Source organism: Numenius arquata, chromosome 1 (assembly GCF_964106895.1).
Source record: "Numenius arquata chromosome 1, bNumArq3.hap1.1, whole genome shotgun sequence".
NCBI classification, from domain to species: domain Eukaryota; kingdom Metazoa; phylum Chordata; class Aves; order Charadriiformes; family Scolopacidae; genus Numenius; species Numenius arquata.
In genome coordinates this window covers 72083591-72106906 of record NC_133576.1, presented here as the reverse complement: position 1 = coordinate 72106906, position 23316 = coordinate 72083591, and positions in this window count along the sequence as shown.

Here is a 23316-nt window from a genome sequence, read left to right as displayed (position 1 = left end):
GAACTGCTGCAGTGACCTGGTAGACCTTTTGCTCCCGCAGATTCATTTTAGTGGTCTGATGTCTCTGGATAGATTTACCCCATGAGTCAAGGGTTGAGCAAATTCATTCATGTTCATGCTTGTAAGCCCCTGGGACCATGTACATGTAAAGAAGAGTCTATGACGTTACATTAGATTTTAGCAGCAGGAGCATCGTCACCTTTCTGGCATTTTCTCTTCAAAGACAGACAAATATAAAGCACTTGCTTTCGTCTTACATGAAAAGCTTAAAAATGCTACAGAGAAGTAGGCACGACACCAGACTTTCTCTATAATTGAATGGCAATCTCTCCACATAGCAGTAGTTTCAAAGTAACCAAGCACGCTTATTGCTTGCCAGCAAGTAGAAAAGCGGGAAGCCATAAGAACAATCTGGCCAACCAGTTCAATGAGAATTTATTGTTATAAGACACCATTTGGCATGGGTACTTAACTACTGAAAATCATGTTTCATTTTAGAATTTCTGTTTTGTTAATTTAATTAATTAATCTTTTTTTTAATTATGGAGTGCTATAGGTAGGTTCTATTGGCTTAGAAAATTAAAACACTTCCAGCCTAATTGGCCAGAATCAGTTATTATTAGCTGATGATACAATATTCCTCTTCTTTTTAAATATCTCTTATATAATTTTGAAAAATTCCAATGCGGTTAGACACATGAACTTTCCTTGGCACATAGCAGACAAGCAAGTAAAGTCTAACATAATTTTCAACTTTTTTGTCGATAGTAGTATAACAGAATTCCTGCCCCAAGCATTATGCAGAGAAAGAGATGTCAATAAATCTTCCTCGTTTCTGCAGGATAAACGAATGAAACGGTGAGGGGTTTTGGCAAGTTAACATATTTGTCCACATATTGGTAATTTTCATTTTAGAGGAAACTCAGACGTTACTGCAAATTATTCAGCAACAAATTAATCTGAAATCAGCAGGAAATCACACTGAACATCACCGAAGGAAAGGTGAGGCCATGCCTTAATTTATGTTATTGACATATGTTCGTTCCAACTGGTCCTCAAACGAAGCCTTTTAGGATAAACAAATCAGCATGTGCTTCACTGGAAAACTTCTGACTAGCTCTACTGCCAACCTGCTCTTTCCACTGGCCTGTCCCTAGTCCAAGAGATTTGACAATATGTGGGGCTTTAATACTGGAGATCATTTAAAACCTCTGAAGGATTATGTAGATTTACGTGTGTGCTCTGTCTAATTCCACTTTGTTGACAGCTTCAGATTTTCCAGCACTCCAGCACAGAGTATTTTCAAGATGATGCTGCAGGTCTGGGACATCCAGGAATAACAGAATAAAGTTGAATAAAAGCATCATTCATAGGAAAGTGTTACATTCTTCTTATGATATGTGTAAGCCAATGCACAGTCATTTCACGTGACTGAAATGCCCAGTGAAAGTATAGCCAGTGATTAGCCACCACTGTGGCCCAGGCTTTTAGCTAAAGTTTTGTCATGGTGACAAGTAAAGCACCACCAAATAGACCTAGTGGAACCAAATTCACAGTAGTAATATGGGACCATCAGTGATTTTTAAAAATTTGTCTTAAGGGATGTCATCTCATGTTCAGACACAGATCCTGAAAACAACATTGTGCTTGGAATTCAGAGATGAAAATGGTTTGAATCATGGCAAACAAAATACAGTCTTATGGGTCTTAAGTGACAGCATGGAAAAAAGCCATCACACTGAAGAAATACTAGCATCCTAAAGGAGAATAAAAGACCTCTATAGCCCTCTGTGGAAATTGATAATCATCTTTTAATGAAACTATGGACAAAGAAGGTCCTCATGGAAATCCTTACTGGTCCACTAAATAAATGGCAATTATCTGTGCCATAAAAGACTTACTTGATGTGAATAATTATGTATATATAGGTGATACGCTTGAGGGTAGGGATGCCATACAGAGGGACCTTGACAGGCTTGAGAAGCAGGCCAATCTAAACCTCAAAAAATTCAACAAGGCCAAGTGAGAGGTCCTGAACCTGGGTTGGAGAAATCACCAGTATCAGTACAGACTGGGAGGTGAATGGATTGAGAGCAGCCCTGTGGAGAAGGACTTGGGGATATTGGTAGATGAAAAATTGCACATGAGCCAACAACATTAGCTTGCAGCCCAGGTGGCCAACTGAATACTGGGCTGCATCAGAAGAAGTGTGTCCAGCAGGTGAAGGGGGGTGATTCTCCCCCGCTACTCAGCTCTCCCAAGAACCCACCTGGAGTATTGCACCCAGCTCTAGGGTCCTCAGCACAGGAAAGACATGGACTTGTTGGAACAAGTCCAGAGGAGGGCCATGAAAATGATCAGAGGGCTGGAACACCTCTCCTTTGGAGAAAGGTTGAGGGAGTTGGGATTGTTCAGTCTGGAGAAGAGAAGGCTCCAGGGAGACCATATTCTATGGTTTTATGATTTTTCTTTTTTTCCTGTGAACACATCAGTGAAAGAGAAAAAGGGAGAAAGGATGTTACTGCAAAAATTACAAAATAAAATCCCATTTATAAGGTGGAGACTGTCCTTGACCTGGGAATCTGGTGCATGGCTCTTCCAAAAAAGTGGAAAAGCTGGATTCCTATCCTGCAGTATTGCAACTGTCATAGTTCCACAATTCCACTTCTCTGGCAGACCCACTGTCTATCCAGCAACAGTGTCAGAGACCCAAAATCTGAAGCACTGGGGCAGGTTTCCTGCTGTACAGGAAAGAGCCTGAAAGCCCTGTAACTCTGGGCTATAACCATTGCTTAGTTCCCAGCATCTCAGCCAAGGTTTCCAGAGCTCCCAAACTTCCTGTTTTGAAGTTATGTTTCAGGGCAAAGAAGTCCCCCTTGTAGTGATTTGTACCTATAGGACAGTCCATATGGCAAGGGTGTTGGAAGCTTGGGAGACCTGCCAGCTAGAGAAATTAATATTCCTGTAAAATATTCACTGGTGATTGACAAGAATGTCAATCTCCTTGAAGAGTTCTGGGATCCCAAACTCTTTGTTTAAAAACAGCAAAGATTTGATGTTTCTACATTAGTTTTCCTTCAAATTGCTCGTGTTTTAAAGAGGTTGGTCTAAAAATAAATATATAAATCATGCAGAAGCCAAATGTATAAATCATGCAAAGCAGGGAAGCCCTGATTTTTTGGCCAGTTCTCATTAACACGTTTCCACTGTTGGTTTCTTTTTTTTCCCTGTGAGAAATGCAATTCATTATTTTGTTAAAATTAGTCTCCTAGCTCAATGCTCATCCATATTTTCCTGTGCTTTATTATGTTACTACTTGTACTACCCACCCCAAATAAGTAATTTCATTATGGGCTCTATTAATAAAGGTAAAATCAGTTTTTGTTTGTGCTGGGCAGGGAGTACAGGGAATGTGTTGGTTTTTATTAATGAACAATGCCAGAATTTCTTCGCAAACTCCTGAGAATTTGTGAGCATTATTAGAAACTCATTCACAACCACATATGAATCACTACAGCTTTCCTGTGCAAGAACGCTTCACTCTGTGTAAGGTATTACACATAATAACTGTGCTACCAGCAAACATCACCCAGTTATACTTTGCCTTCTATCCACGTCTGCTTGCCAGATTGTTCAGTAGCTGTTTCTCTGTCTGTGCTCAGCTATCCTGACTTCTAAGAACCTTAGAGAACTCAGCCAACTAAGAATTTACATTCCCTGTTGCTAATGCCCAGAACACTATTACTTGCAATCTTTTTTCAGGTATCAAGTGAAACCAATGAAAGACGCCTTATGTGATATCATTTCCTCAAAGACTTCTGAGAAGATGAGATACTTATCCTAATTCCAAAGTCCTAGAAAGTTCTGGGAAGAAACTGTCCTTCCCTATCCAACAGGAAGCAGAAACAATAGATGAAATAATAAGTGAAACTATGCAGACTATCCCATATTCATCCATCTATTCATGGGATTAAGTTAGAAACATAGCCTTTAGCTCTTGTTACAGACAGAAAATATAGAAAAAGAAAGAAAAAGGACATCTTCTGAAGGTGACTCAGCTCTTAGTCAGGCTGCATGATTGTTGTTTACAGTCTTCTAACCTCTCCATTTCTTTTGGAAAAAACAGCTTAAAGCAACAGTGCTCTTAATTTAGACATTTCTGTGATAAATCTACAAGTAGGCAGGACAAATACAGTTCTGAGTGCTGCTGGATGTACAAGGTAAATTGACTTAATAATAAAAGACTTATTTTCCATCAAGAGCTTAACACTCACAAAGTGACTGCATGACATACCATGTCATGTATTATGAACTTTTTAAGTAAAGGTCCAAACTGAGCACACGTCAGGAGTTATATTAAAAGGCAGTTGGGTTTACTCACATTAATACATTAATTACCCATAAAAAGCTGGAGCCTAAGTCTTACTTGAATTTCTTTTAACACACCATCATGAGGAATATGTTTTCACTCAAAAAAACCCCAAATATTGTGCTGTTATTCTGTTATTATACTGGATTGGGATTAGGTACTTCCACAGCAACGTCTTCCACTCTCTAAGAAAGATCCCAACCTTGCTGTTCCTCAAGGGAGTACCAAGATCTCTCCTACTTCAGTTGAAACCAACAAAAGATTAGTCACAAGTGCAAAATTATTCCTTGCTTCTACAGTCCGCCTGTGTTCCCATCACAGGGTAATAATAATCACAATTATATAGCTCCACTGAATTCTGCTTCTGACTCCATTTCACCTCTTTGCTCTGAATTTTCCCAGAATTTTTTTATATTTTAAAGAATACGGGATCTATTGTCTAGCTTGTCTTTTTGATGTTTGGAGTCTTATTAATGATTTTGCTAGCAATACTCCTTTTAAATGCTAGTCAGGCAAGTTCTTGCTTTTAGAAAAAAGCCTTATGGCAATTTCAGACCTGTAGTTAGAGTCCTGAGTAATGGCAAGAAGAGATTAAAGGCGAAACTGTGGGACTTCCACCTCCCTGGGATGAAAATTTAAAGGTAGTATGACTTAGAGGAAGATCACTGTGTCAGGATTACCTCCAATAAACTCTCCCTGTCTCAAGGAAGGAGAAATTTGTTACTGGGCCATGTCAGACATCATTTACAGAACCAACACTGATACCCAGGAAGATTTGTGAGAGCAAAGGTGGAGGATTTTGATGTTTAGGTCCTTTCCCTTCCCTTCTACTCCTTTTTCCAGGTGTGGACTTTCCACCTCTGACTCAGTAGCTTGCAAAAGCATAGAAAACTCGAGTCAGACTTTATCAAGACCTGTAATTTGTAATGTTTTTGTCAATGTATAGTATAAGAGTTTTGATTTCTTTATTTCCAATGTATTGAAATTCTGCTGATGCCCTGCAGATTATCTACGTGAGGGATTGCGATTTCTCATGTGATTGAGAAATTTGAATTTCTCAATTTTGGATAGTTTCAACTTTGTACTGTAGTTTAACTGTAAGCAAGGGTTAAATGATCCTTCATCATCTGGGAGGTTCATTTTCTTTCTCAACTATATGGTCTGATTGCAAGTCATCCCTTCACACAAATTGACAATATCACACACACTTCACATAACAGAAACTCACAAAATACTATTTCAGTCCTTCAGATTTCTGTACCTCCAATGGAAGCAGCAGCATTATACCACAGTGTAAAGTCATATTGGGCGTAGGTGGCTAGGCATCAGCCACGGAGATTACAGGGGTGGCCTCTGTGACAAGAGACAAAGGGTTGCCCTGTGCCATATGCAGCTGGTGCCAGGCAGCTCCAAGGGACCCATGGCAAGACACCAAGCTGGTGTCACCTGTGGGAAAACATATCTAAGAAACAACAGAAATGTTGGAGAGGCAGAGGAGAGGAAAAAAAAAAAACAAACGTAAGAGGGAGAAGCAGCAGAGGGAACACCAAGGTCAGAGCAGGAGGCAGAGGTTCTCCATAGTGCAACCAGTGGCTATTTTATGAAGGACAGGGGCCCCATGGAGAGTCCATGTTAGAGCAGGGGGGAAATGTGAAGATGAAGGAGCGGCAAAGACAAACTGTTATGTACTGACCCCTAGCCTTCTTTTCCATCCCCCACACACCACATGACATGGGTAAAAGAGACAGGAGTAAGGAGTAAGGTCAAGCCTGGGAAACAGAGAAAGTTATTGCTTTAACATTTTTCATTTTTGTTTATTTGTTTCTCAATACCCAAATCCATTTTGATTGGCAATAAACTAATTTTTCCCAAGGCAAGTCTGTTTTGCCCGTGACGGTAATTAGTAAGAAATCTCCCTGTCTTTATCTCAGTCCACAAGCATTCTTATTCTTGGTTTTCTTTTTCTCTACTCTCATTTTATTGAGGTGGCGGGAATGGGTGAGTGTCTGGGTGGGAGTTTGGCTGAATGGTTAACCCACTACTGAAGGCAAAAGGTTTTTGAGGTACAAGATCTGCTTTATCAAGCACTGTAAAATCAGTTGGAATATGTGATGCAGAGGGCGAGTTGTTAAATGGAGAAAAAAAGGAGAAAAATAGAGAAAAAGACTTTGTCCTGACAAAGTGAAATCACAGCTGATAAATTTGCAAGTGATTTCAACTTCCTTTTTTTCTGTAACATGTTGCCAAAGTGCCATCTTTGGTTACTTCAGTTTCCATGCTGATAGCCTCTATGATTCTTTAACTTCACCTGGCTTCTCATTTCCTCTCCAGTTCTGGATGAACTCTTCCCTGTTATTTAAGGAACTTATTATTTGATATGTTCTTTACTAAATGATGCTCCCACTTCATACCTTTCACTGCAGAACTTCCTTCCCCCTTTGATCTCAACATGAACTATTTGTCCATTATTTGTTGCTCTGCCCTTTGTGAAGGGGGTACACAGAATCTAATCTAGCCCTATACAACTTCTATTATTGTGGGTTGCCCTTGATAAGATCTTTTGCAAACTGCTGTAATAAACGTGTTACATAACACTATGCATTGAAAGTACCCTCTGTAAATCTAACACTGCTGGCAATCTTCAGGATAGTAAAGCCTTTGATACAGTCTCCCACAGTATCCTCCTGGAGAAACTGGCTGGCCATGGCTTGGATGGGAGTACCCTCCGCTGGGTTAAAAACTGGCTGGAGGGCCGGGCCCAGAGAGTGGTGGTGAATGGAGTTAAATCCAGTTGGCGTCCGGTCACGAGTGGTGTCCCCCAGGGCTCGGTACTGGGACCCGTTCTCTTTAACATCTTTATCAGTGATCTGGACAAGGGGATTGAGTGCACCCTCAGTAAATTCACAGATGACACTAAGTTGGGTGGCAGTGTCGACCTGCTGGAGGGTAGAAAGGCTTTGCAGAGGGATCTGGACAGGCTAGATCTATGGGCCGAGACCAACAGGATGAAGTTCAACAAGGCGAAGTGCCAGGTCCTGCACTTGGGTCACAACAACCCCAGGCAGCGCTACAGGCTTGGGGCAGAGTGGCTGGAGAGCTGCCTGGCAGAAAAGGACCTGAGGGTGTTGGTGGACAGCCGGCTGAACATGAGCCAGCAGTGTGCCCAGGTGGCCAAGAAGGGCAACAGCACCCTGGCCCGTATCAGGAACAGTGTGGTGAGTAGGACTCAGGAGGTGATTGTCCCCCTGTACTGGGCACTGGTGAGGCCCCACCTCGAGTACTGTGCCCAGTTTTGGGCCCCCTACCACAAAAAAGATATCAAGGTGCTGGAGCAGGTCCAGAGAAGAGCAACAAGGCTGGTGAGGGGTCTGGAGCACGAGTCTTATGAGGAGAGGCTGAGGGAACTAGGGTTATTCAGCCTGGAGAAAAGGAGGCTGAGGGGAGACCTTATCGCTCTCTATAACTACCTGAAAGGAGGGTGTAGAGAGGCTGGGGTCGGTCTCTTCTCCCAAGTCACGGGTGACAGGACTAGAGGAAACAGCCTCAAGTTGCGCCAGGGGAGGTTCAGGTTGGATATTAGGAAAAAATTTTTCACTGAAAGGGTTATCAGACATTGGAATGGGCTGCCCAGGGAGGTGGTTGAGGTACCATCCCTGGAAGTGCTCAAAAGACAGGTTGACGTGGTGCTGGGGGACATGGTTTAGTGATGGTGTTGCATTTTGTTGTTTTGTGGGTGTTTATTCTTGTCAGTTAGGTTCATGGTTGGACAAGATGATCTTGAAGGTCCCTTCCAACCTAGAAGATTCTGTGATTCTGTGATAGGAAAGGCAAAAACAAATGAAAGAAATGGAACAACTGATTTGAATCTGTATTACAGAATCACAGGATCACATGGGGTTGGAAGGGACCTTTGGAGATCATCTAGTCCAATCTCCCTGCTAGAGCAGGTCCACCTAGAGCAGGTTGCACAGGAACTTGTCCAGGCGGGTTTTGAATGTCTCCAGAGAAGGAGACTCCACCAGCTCCCTGGGCAGCCTATTCCAGTGCTCTGCCACCCTCAAAGTGAAGAAGTTCCTCCTCATGTTTAGGTGGAACTTCTTATATTCAAGTTTGTGCCCATTACCTCTTGTCCTGTCACTGGGCACCACTTAAAAAAGACCGGCCCCATCCTCTTGACACCCACCCTTTAAGTATTTGTAAGCATCAGATCCCTCCTCAGTCTTCTCTTCTCCAGACTAAAAAGACCCAAGTCCCTCAGCCTCTCCTCATAAGGGAGATGCTCCAGACCCCTAATCATCTTTGTAGCCCTCTGCTGTACTCTTTCTAGCAGTCGCCTGTCCTTCTTGAACTGGGGAGCCCAGAACTGTACACAGTACTTCAGATGGGGCCTCACCAGGGCAGAGTAGAGGGAGAGGATAACCTCTCTTGACCTGCTGGTCACACTCTTCCTGATGCACCCCAGGATGCCATTTGCCTTCTTGGCCACAAGGGCGTATTGTCGGCTCATGGTCATCCTATTGTCCACCAGGATTCCTAGGTCTTTCTCCTCAGAGGTGCTCTCCAGCAAGTCAGCCCCCAACCTGTACTGGTGCATGGGGTTATTTCTCCCCAGGTGCAGCACCCTACACTTGCCTTTATTGAAGTTCATCAGGTTCCTCTCTGCCCAACTCTCCAGCCTGTCTAGATCTCGCTGTATGGCAGCACAGCCCTCCGTTGTGTCAATGACCCCTCCCAGTTTTGAATCATCAGCAAGCTTTCTGAGTGTACACTCCATCCCTTCATCCAGGTCATTGATAAATATATTGAACTGGACCCAGTACTGACCCCTGAGGGACTCCACTTGCTGCAGACCTCCAACTAGATTCTGTGCCCCTAATAACAACCCTCTGAGCTCTGTCTTTCAGCCAGTTTTCAATCCACCTCACTGTCCATTCTTCTAATCTACACTTCCTAAGCTTACCTATGAGGATGCTGTGGGAGACTGTCAAAAGCCTTGCTGAAGTGAAGGTAGACAACATCCACCACCCTCCCCTCATCTATCCAACCAGTCACGCCATCATAGAAGGCTATCAGGTTAGTCAGACATGACTTCCCCTTGATGAATCCGTGTTGACTACTTCTGATAGCTTTCTTTTCCTCCATATGCTTTGAGATGACGCCCAGAGTGAGTCGTTCCATCATCTTTCCAGGGATGGAGGTGAGGCTGACTGGCCTGTAGTTTCCCGGGTCCTCCTTCTTGCCCTTTTTGAAGACTGGGATGACATTGGCTTTCCTCCAGTCCTAAGGCACCTCGTCTGTTCTCCAGGACCTTTTGAAGATGATGGAGAGCGGCTTAGCAATCAAATTTTAAAATATGTAAAACCAGTAGAGATCTATACAGATATAATATTGTGTTGATAAAAATGCAAGCAAATAAATCATAAGACTGAATAACTTGGAAGTTTTGTATTGTGGGTTTTTTTCACTCAGGTAAATCCACATAAAAATTACTCCAATAACTGCCTGTCGTCCTGCCTCATAAGCATCTTTGGATAATTGACATAATTGTATAACACCATAAAATAAATTATTAAATTGCCTCAAAGCCAGAAGAAGAGCCATCATGAATTTGGACAGGGAAATGATATATACTTGCAAATGCAAAATCATGAGATGTAGAGAGAGACACAAAAACATAAATGGGGCTAAATAATCTGAACTCACTCTGATGCAACAAGCTCATTTTTAAAAGATAAATCAAATTAAAAATCAGCATTATCTACCTGAGAGAGGGAAACAGTGTTATCTGTAAGTCAAAAGTCTTATAGCCTTTATGAATTGTATTATGCTACCTCTGATTAAAGTATGGGTATGTCCCAGAAGTTTTTTTTTTAAAAAGTTGAACTTGCTTTTGAAAGAGCTGATCTAATACGTGACAGCATTATTTTTGTTGTTGTTCATCTATATGAACTTGTCTTGAAAATTTTTCCGCACTTCTTACTTGGAATATGTAGCATGCAAGCTGACTGAAATGCTATAGCACAAGGGAATAGAGGAATAATACACTTTAAGCTAAACCTTCTAAGCACCAAGGATCTGTTTTTTCCCATGCCCTTCTAGGGTGACTGTGTGTTTTTCCAAAATCATTTGCATGTTATGACTTTCTCCACAGAAGAGTTACCATGCACAGTACATTAAGATATTTTTTGGTCTGTGGTTTCCCACGTTGGCATGTCTATGTATTATATTCATGTAAATCTTTTGTGCCACCAACAGTTTCTGAACATAACTCAAACATCTCCAGACTGGTCAGTCTACTCTTGAACTCTCAAGTAGGTATTTGAAAAAGTCAGTGCTCATTTTCCCTTTTTTTTTTTTGCTAAACAAGCTCAATGGGATGCAGAACCCTTGATGATTTATTAAATGGTTCCATTGTAGTCAGAAATCTTACAGCAGCTGGCCAACAGCTGCAGCATGCCCCAGCAGTCAGTACCTCAGCCTTCTCTGTCAGATGGTTTCCACTTTATTCACAGCAGTGCTTGTGGTTTTCAGTGGGGTGATCCCAGAAAGCCCAGGCAGTTTGTTCCATTCAGCTAGTCGAAGGCATTAAGTAATCTACTGGCAACTTTCTCTTAACACTAACTTATTTGCATCAATGACCCCTTCTTCTTTTTTATATTAAGCCCCCGGAGAGGGCAAGTATAGTTGTTCACGATGTTCCTGGGTTAGCCTCCATTTAGAATGTATGAACTTCTTCAGTATAGTATTCTAGGCAGGGACCTTATATTTTTCCTTTTCTACACGTGCCCAAAATAAACAGATTTGCAACAGTGGGCAAATTATACCCTGTTCCAAATTACACTAGGTTTACTGGACTTGAGATTTCAGGAAAAAAAAAAGAGACTCGCTGTTTAGACAGATTGGTGTATAATTGGGTTTTGGTAGTGTAATCTGAGAACCTGAGGAGCGGACATAAATCTGGCTTAGACTCAAGTGAAGCCCTTAGTCTGGGCAAGGATACAAACATTCCTTGCAGGAATAAAACTTCTGCTATGAGAATGGATTTTTGGTTGTCCTTGTAGATGTTGAGTAATACAGACTCAAGCACATTCCCTTGTGGTAGGTCATAATGTAGTCTCCTCTATTGGCTTTGCTTTTTGCAGAGTTCAACATAGAAATCATTGTTGATTATGGAGAATTTTGTTCTTTTTTAGATAGAAATTGTATCAGTCATTCTATGCATTGATTTTCTCTCATGTACTGTATTTTCTCTAAAAGCAGCTGGTGGTATATGGTGTCAGACACAGCTGATTGGCCTTTGAACATCGCATCTGTGCCCATATCACTTTCAAACCCAACTTCAGCAACTTGAATGATGTTCAGTGCTCAGCCAGGACATACTTTCTCAAGTGTAACTCAGCTTTCTTGGAGAGAAGGTGGTGTTCAGCCACTGGTGACAGACAGTTTATAAATTACTTCAGTACTTTATCTTTAAAATGATATATTAAAGACATCGGCTTGATGGGGTTTGGCTCTGGAGCATCCTTCCCTCTTTTTAGAAGTGCTGTAACACAACCTTGTAACAATTTCTTAGGGGCTGTATGTATAGCTGAGCATAAGTTCTACAACTGGATCAGCCAGCCATTTGTCACTGGTCCCAAATGTTACCTCTGAAATAAATCTGTACTTTAGGCAGATTCACTTGCAGTGTAATGTGAAAAGGGTCTCTATGATGGGACAGCCACTCGATCCAAAACTTTTCAGCTTGCCAGCCAAGAAGACTTCCCTCTTCAAAATTTACAGCCTGTAGAGGAGCAGGTGCAGTTCAGGTGTCTTGGATGCATATCTATTTGCTGGTCAAGAAACATTACTCATACCTGGTTATTCACACATGAAAAAAGGCTGCTGAAGAGAAACTGTGACTACGTGAAGCATGAATATGATCTAACTTTCCAAATGCTAATTCACTAAGTCTTACCAGACCTTTTAGAAACTGCTGGAACTGAATCTGTTTTAAATTATTCTATTTTAAGTGATCACCAGAGTCTAGTCTGACATTCTGCATAAGACAGGCCAAGGAATTTCACTGAGTTCTCCAGACCACAAATCCCTTCTTAGATCCGTCAAACCTTCATATCTTTGTCATGCAACTGCAAAATCACAAAGAGTTTGTGAGGGATTTCCAGGTTGTGAATTTGTGGTTTTAAATCCAGACCTTTAGTTATTTAAATAATAATATAAGATATTTGTGTTAAGATGATGAATTTTCTGGAAAACTTTGTTGCAATGTGCCAAGATTGCTTGCTATGGGGAAAGGGAATGAAACCAATTACTTCCTCTAAGAACTCCATTTCAAGAAAATAATCCTGTGTTTGAGCTTTGAGGAATTGTTGTCACTCAGTTTAACACACATTTCCTTTTCATTTTGTAAAGTGTCTTCAATAGGCATCTGATCCTGGCAGGGCTGTAGGTGAAATGGACTTTTGAATTCACCCAGAATGGCCTGCCACTTTCCTGCATGACAAATAGGAAACACAACAAAAGACATATGTATACTGCTTTACTTAAAAGTATATTTTCAAATCTTTATTTCCCCCTAAACAGGATAAAAAAATCATAGAAGTCCAGAAATTCTAAAAAAGATAATGCCAGGTGTTTTCAGGGAAAGCTATGGGAACAGATGGCCTTACTGGAGGAGGTAAAATAAAAATTTCTAGATGCTATATTTGAAACTTAGTGAAGAAGAGCAGCTGAATCTGGAGGATGGTGCCAGCATCTACCCTCTGATTTGAGTGAAGAACTTGACAGAAGTGCAGAACCAAAGCAATAGGGGCTGTACTCCGTATTTTCAAAAATCAGAGTGAAGACTGACACTAAATTAATAATACAGCCTTCACATGAAAGTGGTGCTCTAACTTCATGAGTACTATCATACGTGGCCTTGTTCCCAACAATTGTATAAGTCTATAAGCTTCCATAGAGCCAGCACATGTAATCTCTGCTGCTGGCACCAATTATGCTTGGCATTGTATCCAAACACCCACTTTACACCAGATCTGTCAGTATCAAAGCCATGAGGCTGGAACTTTTCCTGTGCTCTGGAATACATTGATTCAAATAGCTCGTCAAAGCTGTAATTATGAATAACTGTTATATCTGTGTTCTTCTTTGGGACTGGATATCACTAGAGAGCAGACAGTTATAATAAAGGCAATTCAACCATGGCAAAACATACCATACCACAGTGTACTGTACTATAGGGTCTGTTCTGCAAGGGGCGCCCTATACCTCAGGAACGTAAGGCAGAAGGCTGCTGCCCTCTTGCAGTGTTCAAAACAGTAACATAGACCTCTTTCCCAAGCCTATATCCTCTTAAATTATACATATAAAATAAATATGCATATCATTTATAGGGTTTTAAACAAACATGCACATAAATTATATTCATATTTGAAAAGGGCAGTCTAGAATGCATGGAGACAAGTAGACCTAGATCATCTGTGAGAGAAATAACACTTGGGATCTATGTGAGGTTACAAAAGGAACAATGAGCTGATCAGACTCATTGATGTTCCACACAGCTAACCAACAGCATATTAATCTGTGGTCCACACGGTGTACTTTGCCCTTCACCCAGCTACCTGTAAGCAGTTCTGATGAAAACCATAGACCAGTTATTCAGCAGTCAGCTTTGCATCTGCACATTTGCCCAGGAATCTCTTAGGGCTTGGTTGTGCCTTTCACCCTGGCTGGTGCAGAACACAGTCACACAGCTGAACAACCCTGCTGTTCACAGCAGGGCTGGATTCTTTCTTGCTCTGCTAAATAGGTCCTGTGTGAAGACAAGCCCACACATATTGACTACTAGTCTTCATCGTGTAGCTCTTACCCCTAAATTATAACAATCACGGAGAAGACATGAATATACATCAAGATGTTTGGTCCTCTGTCTGAAAATATCTTCCTGAAATGCTCTTAGCAGATTCAACATTTAACCATAATAGTTGCGCAAGTTATTTTGTAAATTGTTCTACAGAAGAATGAAAGCTGTATAAGTAAGAATTGAAAAGTACAATGAGATATGTATTTCTGAAAATAATTTTAGGGCATTCAGTCCAGCTGTGCATCTCTTTCATTGGTTCCTACACACAAGTAGTCAATTATGCGAAATATTTAAACAAGAGACATTCTCTTTGAAACTTGTAACATCATTTACTTACAGTTCTGTTCTTTCATATTAGCTTACGTTACTAGAAAATGGAAATAAAATAATGTTTACTACAGCTGTATATTCACAGTTAGCAAAAGGACCTTGCATTGGGAAAGCAGACAAACTGATGTAATCTCTTTCAAATTGCACACCTGTGGCAACTGCATGTTATGGATTGATTGACATGAGAATAGCAAACAAAGTACCAGCTTAACCCTAATGTCTTATATTACTCACCTCTCTCTTTTGTTCAAAGCTTTCCACCACCCTCCGCTTTTTAAAACTACTTGCTTCCATGAAGTTTTCCCAGTTTATTTCCTTAAATCTTGCCTCCCCCTGCTGGTTGTGCAAAACAGAATTTGTGAATAAAAGCCCACTGTCCCAAAGGTAACTGATGTGAGAGAATCACCAGCAAGAACAAAGGATAGTCCTGGTCCTGACCCCACAGTAGTGTGGGCAAATTTACATATATACACTGGAGGTCCTGGACCTCCTCTGAGCTGCATCGTTGCTTATTCAGACACAGCAAGACCCACTTTCCTCTCAAACATGATACAATCACCAGTTTTTTGGGGGGTTTTTGAGGGTAGGTAGGTCGTGGGATGGTTTTTTTTGGTTGTTTTTTGTTTGTTTGTTTTGTGTTTTTTTTTTCTCTGAAACAGGTAGTGTAACAAAGTCTCTGTAAATTGGAGGTTCCACCTCTGTTTCAATAATTGGGTGAAGTTAGAAAAATAAAGCAGATGGGCAAAGCATTATGTTTGGTTCCACGTCCAATACATCTTTACTGAATGACTATGTACAGTAAGAGAATGCTTATACTGTAAGTTGGTGCTTTTTCTAAGCTGCTAAAAATTTACTGAACAGCCAGCGGTTTATTTCTGTAAAGTCTTAATTAGCGTTAATTACCATAGGTCTATTTATACCTATTTTCACCCATTTATTCAGTCTTTCTTCATGTATACAGAACTAGTATAAGAACATCTAGACTGTGATGGTGAAAATGTTTTGCTAATTCAAACATATATGAACCACAGGATGTATAATTTTCAGAACTACGTCTACATGGGCTGCAATTTACATTAAATTGCTGTTTTGGTTAAATGGCACCTTAGCTACCAAGCAACTCTTTGAATAGTTGTTTCTTTAATTATTATTTAATTTTGTGGTTATGACTGGGTTTCAGTTAAAGAGGGTACTACTGACAAATTCAATTAAAGGAAAATAGAGGACTTAATGGTCCATGCTAATGATTCATTTCATACATAATATTTTATCATTTTCTGTGCAAATTTATAATGAGTGCTTAGCTTGTATTAATAAATGCTTACATTTAGTCTACATAAACTATAGTGATTAAAATATTTTGCTAATGATATCTGTTTATATATGCTTTAAAAACAATTAGGTCCTTGCTTTAAAGTAGTTTTATCAGCACAACTTTCTATGAAAAATGCATATTTTGTCATTAAGAAGGAAACACAGGTATAGGAATGTAATAAAATATCCACAAGCAACATTTTTTGATATTTAAACAGCTCATGATATGCATCTGCTACACTCAGGAAAACAAACTTTGGAGAATTATAGCAATCAGTTCAACACTCTATCTGATTTTATAATATCACATGAAGAAGAATGAGTTTGATAAATCACCTTTGCAGGTATCTGAATTAAGAAAAAATACCTCTCTATTCCACAGAAAAGGCAGAAATTTTAGTTTCTCGTGTTTCTAAAATATGCGTGTAGGAGTGAAAGGGAGGGTAAGTAGCTATTACAGTCTTGGTTTTACATTTTGCATCTTCACAGATGAAGATATATTGCCTACCAAAGTGAATAAAGTAATAATTTAAAAACTTTTAAGGGTATAATATACTGTTTTAAGATTCCATGTTGTTTTGGGACAATTTTGTTTTCATTGCTTTTTCTTGCACTAAGAAATTAGTGCACAATCATTTTCTTTAAGTAAAGAATGTTATTAGTTTAAATGGTAAAACAAACATATTGCAGTTGCTTCTGCAAACTGCTTGACTAGTACTATTGGGATTTCAAATAAATTTTTTGAGGGTTAAGGTCATAGGATAGCAAAAAGAAGGGAGGGGATGAAGATGTTTAAGAGTAGAACAATAATTCAGAAACACAAGTGTATGCAAAAATCAAGAACAGTCACATTCCTAAATCTCTTACATAATCTGTCGATATCTTAGCGTCTTTTCTATTTAAATTTTAGGTGGTGGCACTGGTTAAGGAATGGGATGAATGAGTTACAATTAGTTTAACTTCATGGATTTTAGAAGTTCTGAAATTCAGTATGCCATTTGGAAGTTGCTGTAAATTCTTCTATAAAGGGTGAAAAAAAAAAAAAGTGCCAGATTTCTTCTTTGAAGCAAAAAAGTTCTTAGATCCTCACCTAAAGAAACTGTACGCTGGTAGTCACTGCCAAAATCTTTGCGGTTTGTGTTTCTGGAACTTCCACTGCAAAATCTGTTGATACCAAAATCTAGTGTTATTTAATCTTCTCAGGAGTAAATAATCAGATTTTAAGAATGAACATAGATCAGGATCATCAGGATCACGTATCAGTGGTCTCTACCAAGTGATGGATGACAATCAGAAATTTAAGTCTGTTTTCCTTTGACAAAGAGTGACAATAACATATTTTTCAGATTCCATCAAGAACCAGAGAAGTTGCATTCTTGAAGAATTTAAGTCCTCTATATAATTCAGAGCTCCATATATGCTTATATTAGTACTCATTTATCCTACAAGAATGTCAGCAGAAGCAAAATGTATTTTTCTGTTTAATTTTGAGGTATAAAAAGAAAAAAATTAAAAGGAAAATATATTGTTCTTTGACCACAATCTTTTTATTCCTGGCTATTTCTAGAGGAAAGAGCTGAAAACTGAGATTCATTTTTCAAGTACAAGTGAATAGCCACCAGAGCAAAAGGCAGAAATAGCAGCACAATCTATATCATACGTGTGTGTTTCTCCACATGGGAGGCCCACAAAGGTAGATGTTCATCAACAGGCATACAAGGAATCCAAACAAAGTGTTTCTATACACTGTATTTTCACCTCCTTTCATCGAATTTTAGTTCAAATTCCATCAATTTGTTTCAATATGGAGTTTATGTTTTTTTACCAAAGCGTTAATAAGGTTGACTGAGCTGGTGGTGTCCCTGAAACATCACCACAGAGTCTGTGGTCCTGGTAACCCTAATTTCAGACAGCTGACCAGAGGTGGCCTGACGTCGGGGCTTTGCCACCCATAGCTAACTGCTGTTGATCTGCTTGGATGTCTGGAAGCTGACCATGAGGCAGCTGGTGCCCAGTGCCAAGTTCACTGAATGCCAGCAGAAAGGCTGGGGAAATGAGCACCTTATTGCATTCTCTGACTGTCTCTAGGGTTTATCCTATAAGCTGGACAGTAATAGGAACTGAAGTTAGGAAGATTGTCATTAACCTTATGCACTTCTTGAGGAAGTATTTTAATATATGGATTGTTATTTATCTGGTTTCCCACTTAAAGTTATTCATGTACTGAAGGATTCCCAAGTGCTTTGCAAGTAAGGAAAAAAATCACCTGTCAAGAAATTCCAGATGTTTACTTTTAAAGTTTCTAAGCCATAGAGTGCATACAGCTATCAATCAAGGAGTGAGCCAAAGAGGTGACAGATTTTTTAAAGGATTCTTAGGAACTACGCAATCTTTGCACTTAAGTCCTATACACTTGGCAGAGGGGTTGTATCACACTCGTAACTTGGCTATCTGGGTGGATCCCTGTTGCAACTGATTGCCAAATAGTGTAGGTTACTGGGAGCGCTTAGGTGTGGCCTTGCAACCGCTTCTGCTCAGTAAGGGGGGAGCATGGCAGTGAGACAGGCAGCCTCTAGCAGGAACTCCGTGGAGAGGTGCATACAAGTATGCACACCCCTCCAACTGCTACTGTTCTGTGATGATTATCATAACAAATTGATGGGCATATTTCTTTCTAATATTGACCAGCACAATCGTATCTATATTCTCAGGACATTTTCCATCTGTTTGTGGCTATAAACTTTGGTGCTGCAGTTATATAAGAACACAGTTGTTTATTTTGTGGCACAGTCCTCAGAAATACTCTTCGGGGGTCGGCAGTGTTTATTGCCAAAGAGTTATGGATTTCCACCTCTAAATATTTCTTGATGTCTTTCACCTGAACATTTTGCTGTCATTGGTAGGAGTCTCTACACTGAATATTCACACCGTAAAGACTGTGAGAGAAGATTTATAGAGAATTATAAGATGCCTTATAAAAGGTATATAAAAATGTATAGATAACCCTATATCACAGCAATGCCCTTGAGAAAGATCATTTGGAAATTGGAAAGATTAAGGGGAATTTCCCATAAAAGTACATTTTTGCTGAAAATTTGTCTGCTAAGAGATACCATGCTAAGAGATAACAGAAAACATATTGCTAAAGAAAACACAAACATGCTAAGTTTTGCTACCTTTACTGCAGATCTCTAGGTGTCTGGGGTTGATATCTATTCTTTTCTAGGAAAAACACATAGACACAATTGAAAGTAAGAAAAATGCTACGGTACCCCCTGGATTCCAGTCCCTAATCTGTTGGATTACGACCGCTTTCGCAGACTTCACTGCTACACAACCAGGTTCTTGGCAGGGGGTTTATATAGTACCAGGCCTAGGGACAGAGCTCCAGTTTTATCTCACCTTTCTTCCATCACTTCAGTAGAGTGCCTAACACATCTGGAATTTGAATGGTCTTCTGAAGTTTCCTGATTTTCTTTCCTTAGTTTGCAGAGGAATTCCAGGTATGGACTATTTTTCACTTTGGTGTCTGCAGTGAAATGGGGTGAATTCAGACCAAACATGTTCTGATTATGACAATGAACAGTGTTGAGTTTGGTTATTGAAAATGCTACTGTATCCCGATCTTTCCGATGTCCACCTCCTTCTGTATCAGCCTGATAACAAGATTATGGCCTAATTTGTGCAAGGTCAACATTTAAACTGTAATAACACCAGTTTCCTGAGACCTATTTTCTCCAAGACTGATAATGTGTTTTTCACAAAGGGATAGGAGCACATTGTCTGTCTGTCTTTATTTGATCTTTCAAGGTAGCTATTGGGTCTTTAAGATACTACTCAATTTAGTAAAATCGACTTTTTTTTTTTTTTTCTGTTTATCCAAAACTGGCTTGGTCATTTTTATTCCAGAAAATTTTACTAATGATTTAATTTTTTTAACCATACAATAAAAGACAATTTCAATTATTTTAAAATAGAAAACAGATGTTAGTGAATTTGCACGGGCTAATTAACTTTCTACAAATACCTCACTGTGAGTTCAAAAAGCTTCAATTGCAAAAATTAAACATATCAAAAGCACACAGTCTAATATGCCCAAAACAAAATGGAATCGTTTGAAATGTGAGCAACATATTAATGGCTATTCAAAAATGATTGAATTCTATTGGTTTGTTTTTTTTTTTTTTTATATGAGCTGCATTAAAAAGGAAAAAGAAAAAAAAGGGCATTTAATTTCTTTTTAAAAATACAACATCACAAAAATCCGCCCAAAAAGCCCATGGGCTAAATATTAGGCTGCAGATAAGGTAATAACTCCTGTGTTTACTCCTGAGAAAACACACAGTGTCACTTTATTTAGCAGCCTCTGCACTCAGCGCAGCTGTCTAAGCGCAAGTTCAGGGGCTGAACTGAAGGTTCAAACCTTTCTAGTAGGGCCATGATTTGACAGATAGATCTTCTCCCCTCAGTTCTTCAATAAATGAATCAGATTGCTGGACAATAATGTCAAGGAAGACAATGATTTCTCAAGACTCCAGGCATGGAGTATTTTGTTTACATGAGTGGTTACCAGTAGGTATTTTAATTTTACAGATAACTTGGTATATTTTCCATTCCCTCTTTCTCCTTCAGTCACCACTGTCCGTTGCTCCTCCAAAAGGCTGACTGTACTGCTCAGGTACCTAATTCAGGTCAAATTCAGAATCTTAACTCAGGAAGCCAGCTGCTTGGCCTTTTGATTGGCTGTGTAGAGGATGTAGGCATTTGCTGTTGGACAGGTTCTGCACTGACCACATAAAATTTCAACATGTTATTGTATTGTGCAATTATTGATTTGTGTGGATATATTGGATCAAAATAATATGATTTAGCAAATAACTGCTTAATTGGAAGAAGTGGAAGGAAGGAAGGAGTGAAGAAAAGAAATGGGGATGTACAAGGGTAGAAAGCCAAATTATAGGACTCTTGTTCAATCATAAGAAAAGGAGACAGAGAAAACCTGGTACTAATCTTCAGTTATATGAAAGGTGACTTCAAAGACAAAGACTGTAGATTGTTGTTTGTGTTTGCTGAAGATGCAACAGAGGATAATGCTGAAAACTGCAATATAGAACATCGAGTTTAGACATTAGAAAAGACAAAAGAAGAAATGATCTCTCTCACTTTATGGAGAGTGAAGTAAATGAATAGAATGCCTAGGGAATTTTTGGAATCCCCATACTGGAGGTTTTTAAAAACAGGATAGACAAACATCTGTCAGGGATGATTTAGGTACCACTGGTCCTGCCTTGGGGTAGGAGGAAGGATTGAACAATCTCTCTAGCTCCCTTCCAGCCCTATTTGCTATGAATCTATGATAAGCGGCAATAATACTTCAACAGCAGACACTGAGAGGTCACTCAGGTAGGGAAAGAAAAGAAAGAGTAATAGCAAGAAAAAACAATGAGGCTTTACCAGTTCTTAGTATCTCTCAGTTCCCCAACTGCACCTTTTTCAGGAATATTTCCACCAAAAAAAGATATTATGAAAGCAAGTTTTATCAATATTTTGAGATGCCAGAAAATAGGACCAAAGTTGGAAATGTAATATGGAAGATAGATCAGACGATGAAAAAAAAATCAGAATGCAAGGAGAGGCAAGGTGGCTGTCGTAGACAAAGTCCTTTATTCCAACAGTGTTTTTAATTGTGTATCAGGCCAAAGAAGTTAAGAGTCTTTACACTAATCTTTAAATGTTGCAAAAAGATATATCTTCTTTGGGTCAGTGTACTACTTAGCAACTCTCAGCCCATCCCTGAGACAATTAAGATGGACCAGACGATTACGACAACACTAATGCAAGCATGCAACAGTGACATTTTTTCCCTAGGATTATTATGCAAAAGTATGTAATATTTTGCATGAAAATATATTAGTTGAGAAGCTGATATATGTGACATATATATGTGAAGCTGATTGCATTTAAATACTTTATTGTAAGACATATGCATGAAATAATGATGTTAAGATAACCACATTATTTTTTTTCACGAATTTTGCATGTTTAACCACAGAGCAATAATGCTGTGTTCAACATTACAATGGGATAAAACGTTTTCTGTTACTTTAAAAAAAAAAAAAGAAAATACTTTAAGCCTGTGCCATTATTTTTACTACATTTTAGCCTGTTACAGAATCTCATGTTTTCTTTCTTTCTCTTTTTTTGTTTGACAGGGGGAAGCTGAACACAAAAATCACAGCATCCATGCATACACTCAGTCAGCTGGCACATCGTAAGCATGCTTCACATTTTTCTGTCTCTAATATGAGCCCAAGCAAAAATTTACTTCTGAATCTTATTCAGATGAATGGTCAACTTATTTTTTTTTTTTCAAATGGTACCAACCCTAGTATTTTAAATTTAAATATTAATTTTTTAAAAGCTGTCTGAGTTTTACCATTATCTCTGACAGAAGTAGGTTTGTTTGCCAGCATGCACCTGGAAATCCTGCTTAAATACATATGGAAAACACGTCATAAGTCAAATATTTGTGTGATCAGCTTTATACTGCATATTTTCTTTCTGTTCCTATTTCATAGGGCCCTAATCCTAATTTAAAGGTAAAAATTAACAACTGGCATATGTATCAATCATTTCAGACTTTTCTTCAGTCATCACTATGCACACACATAGGCAGTATAATCAAATCTACAAGACCAAGTAATTCCTAAATAAAGAATGTGTTTTTCTTCTCATTTATACCATCATTTCACTGTACTGTTGTTTACTTTGTAAATAAATGAGGGGTGAGTTACTGGACTATTTTTTACTGGGTTATTTCAGATATGTGTTAAAATGGAGTTAATTTAAGTAACTCAGCTAAGACCATTTCCTACTATCTGCTATCATTTTCATATTTCCCCTCAGAACAGTCATTATCTGCAATAAAGAGTTGACTTTACCACTAAACAGATCTGAAGAATCAACAGTATCACTGGATTAGCCTTTATAACGCAAAATACTGTCTGATTGCAGCGGCTGTTTTGTTCAATGAGAAGGTGTGGGCAAAGCAACAGTAGGGAAGAGGCATAGTTGTGTCCTACTAAGCAGAATTTAAATGACATAAAGAGCTCAAATTCTATGCTGTGACAAAAACGTCTCCTTAGCCATTCCCAGCCAAGCTTCACATCCTGCATTTCTACCCCAGTGATCCTGCAGCCTGTTATAGACACCATATGGTTTGTCAAGAACCACATGTCCGGGCTGACCACCTCTGAAGGTTCCGGGTCCATGCAGAGCCCCTCACATTTCTGCATGACATGCTGGACAACGTTGTGCAACTAGTTTCCAAACGCAGTGCTGCCCAGTGCAGTCACACCTGTGCAACCTCAAAGCAGGGAAAAAAATGGGACAAGGTAGGGGTCAGTGACAAGTGGCCATGCATGGCTGGGGTGCGGATGAA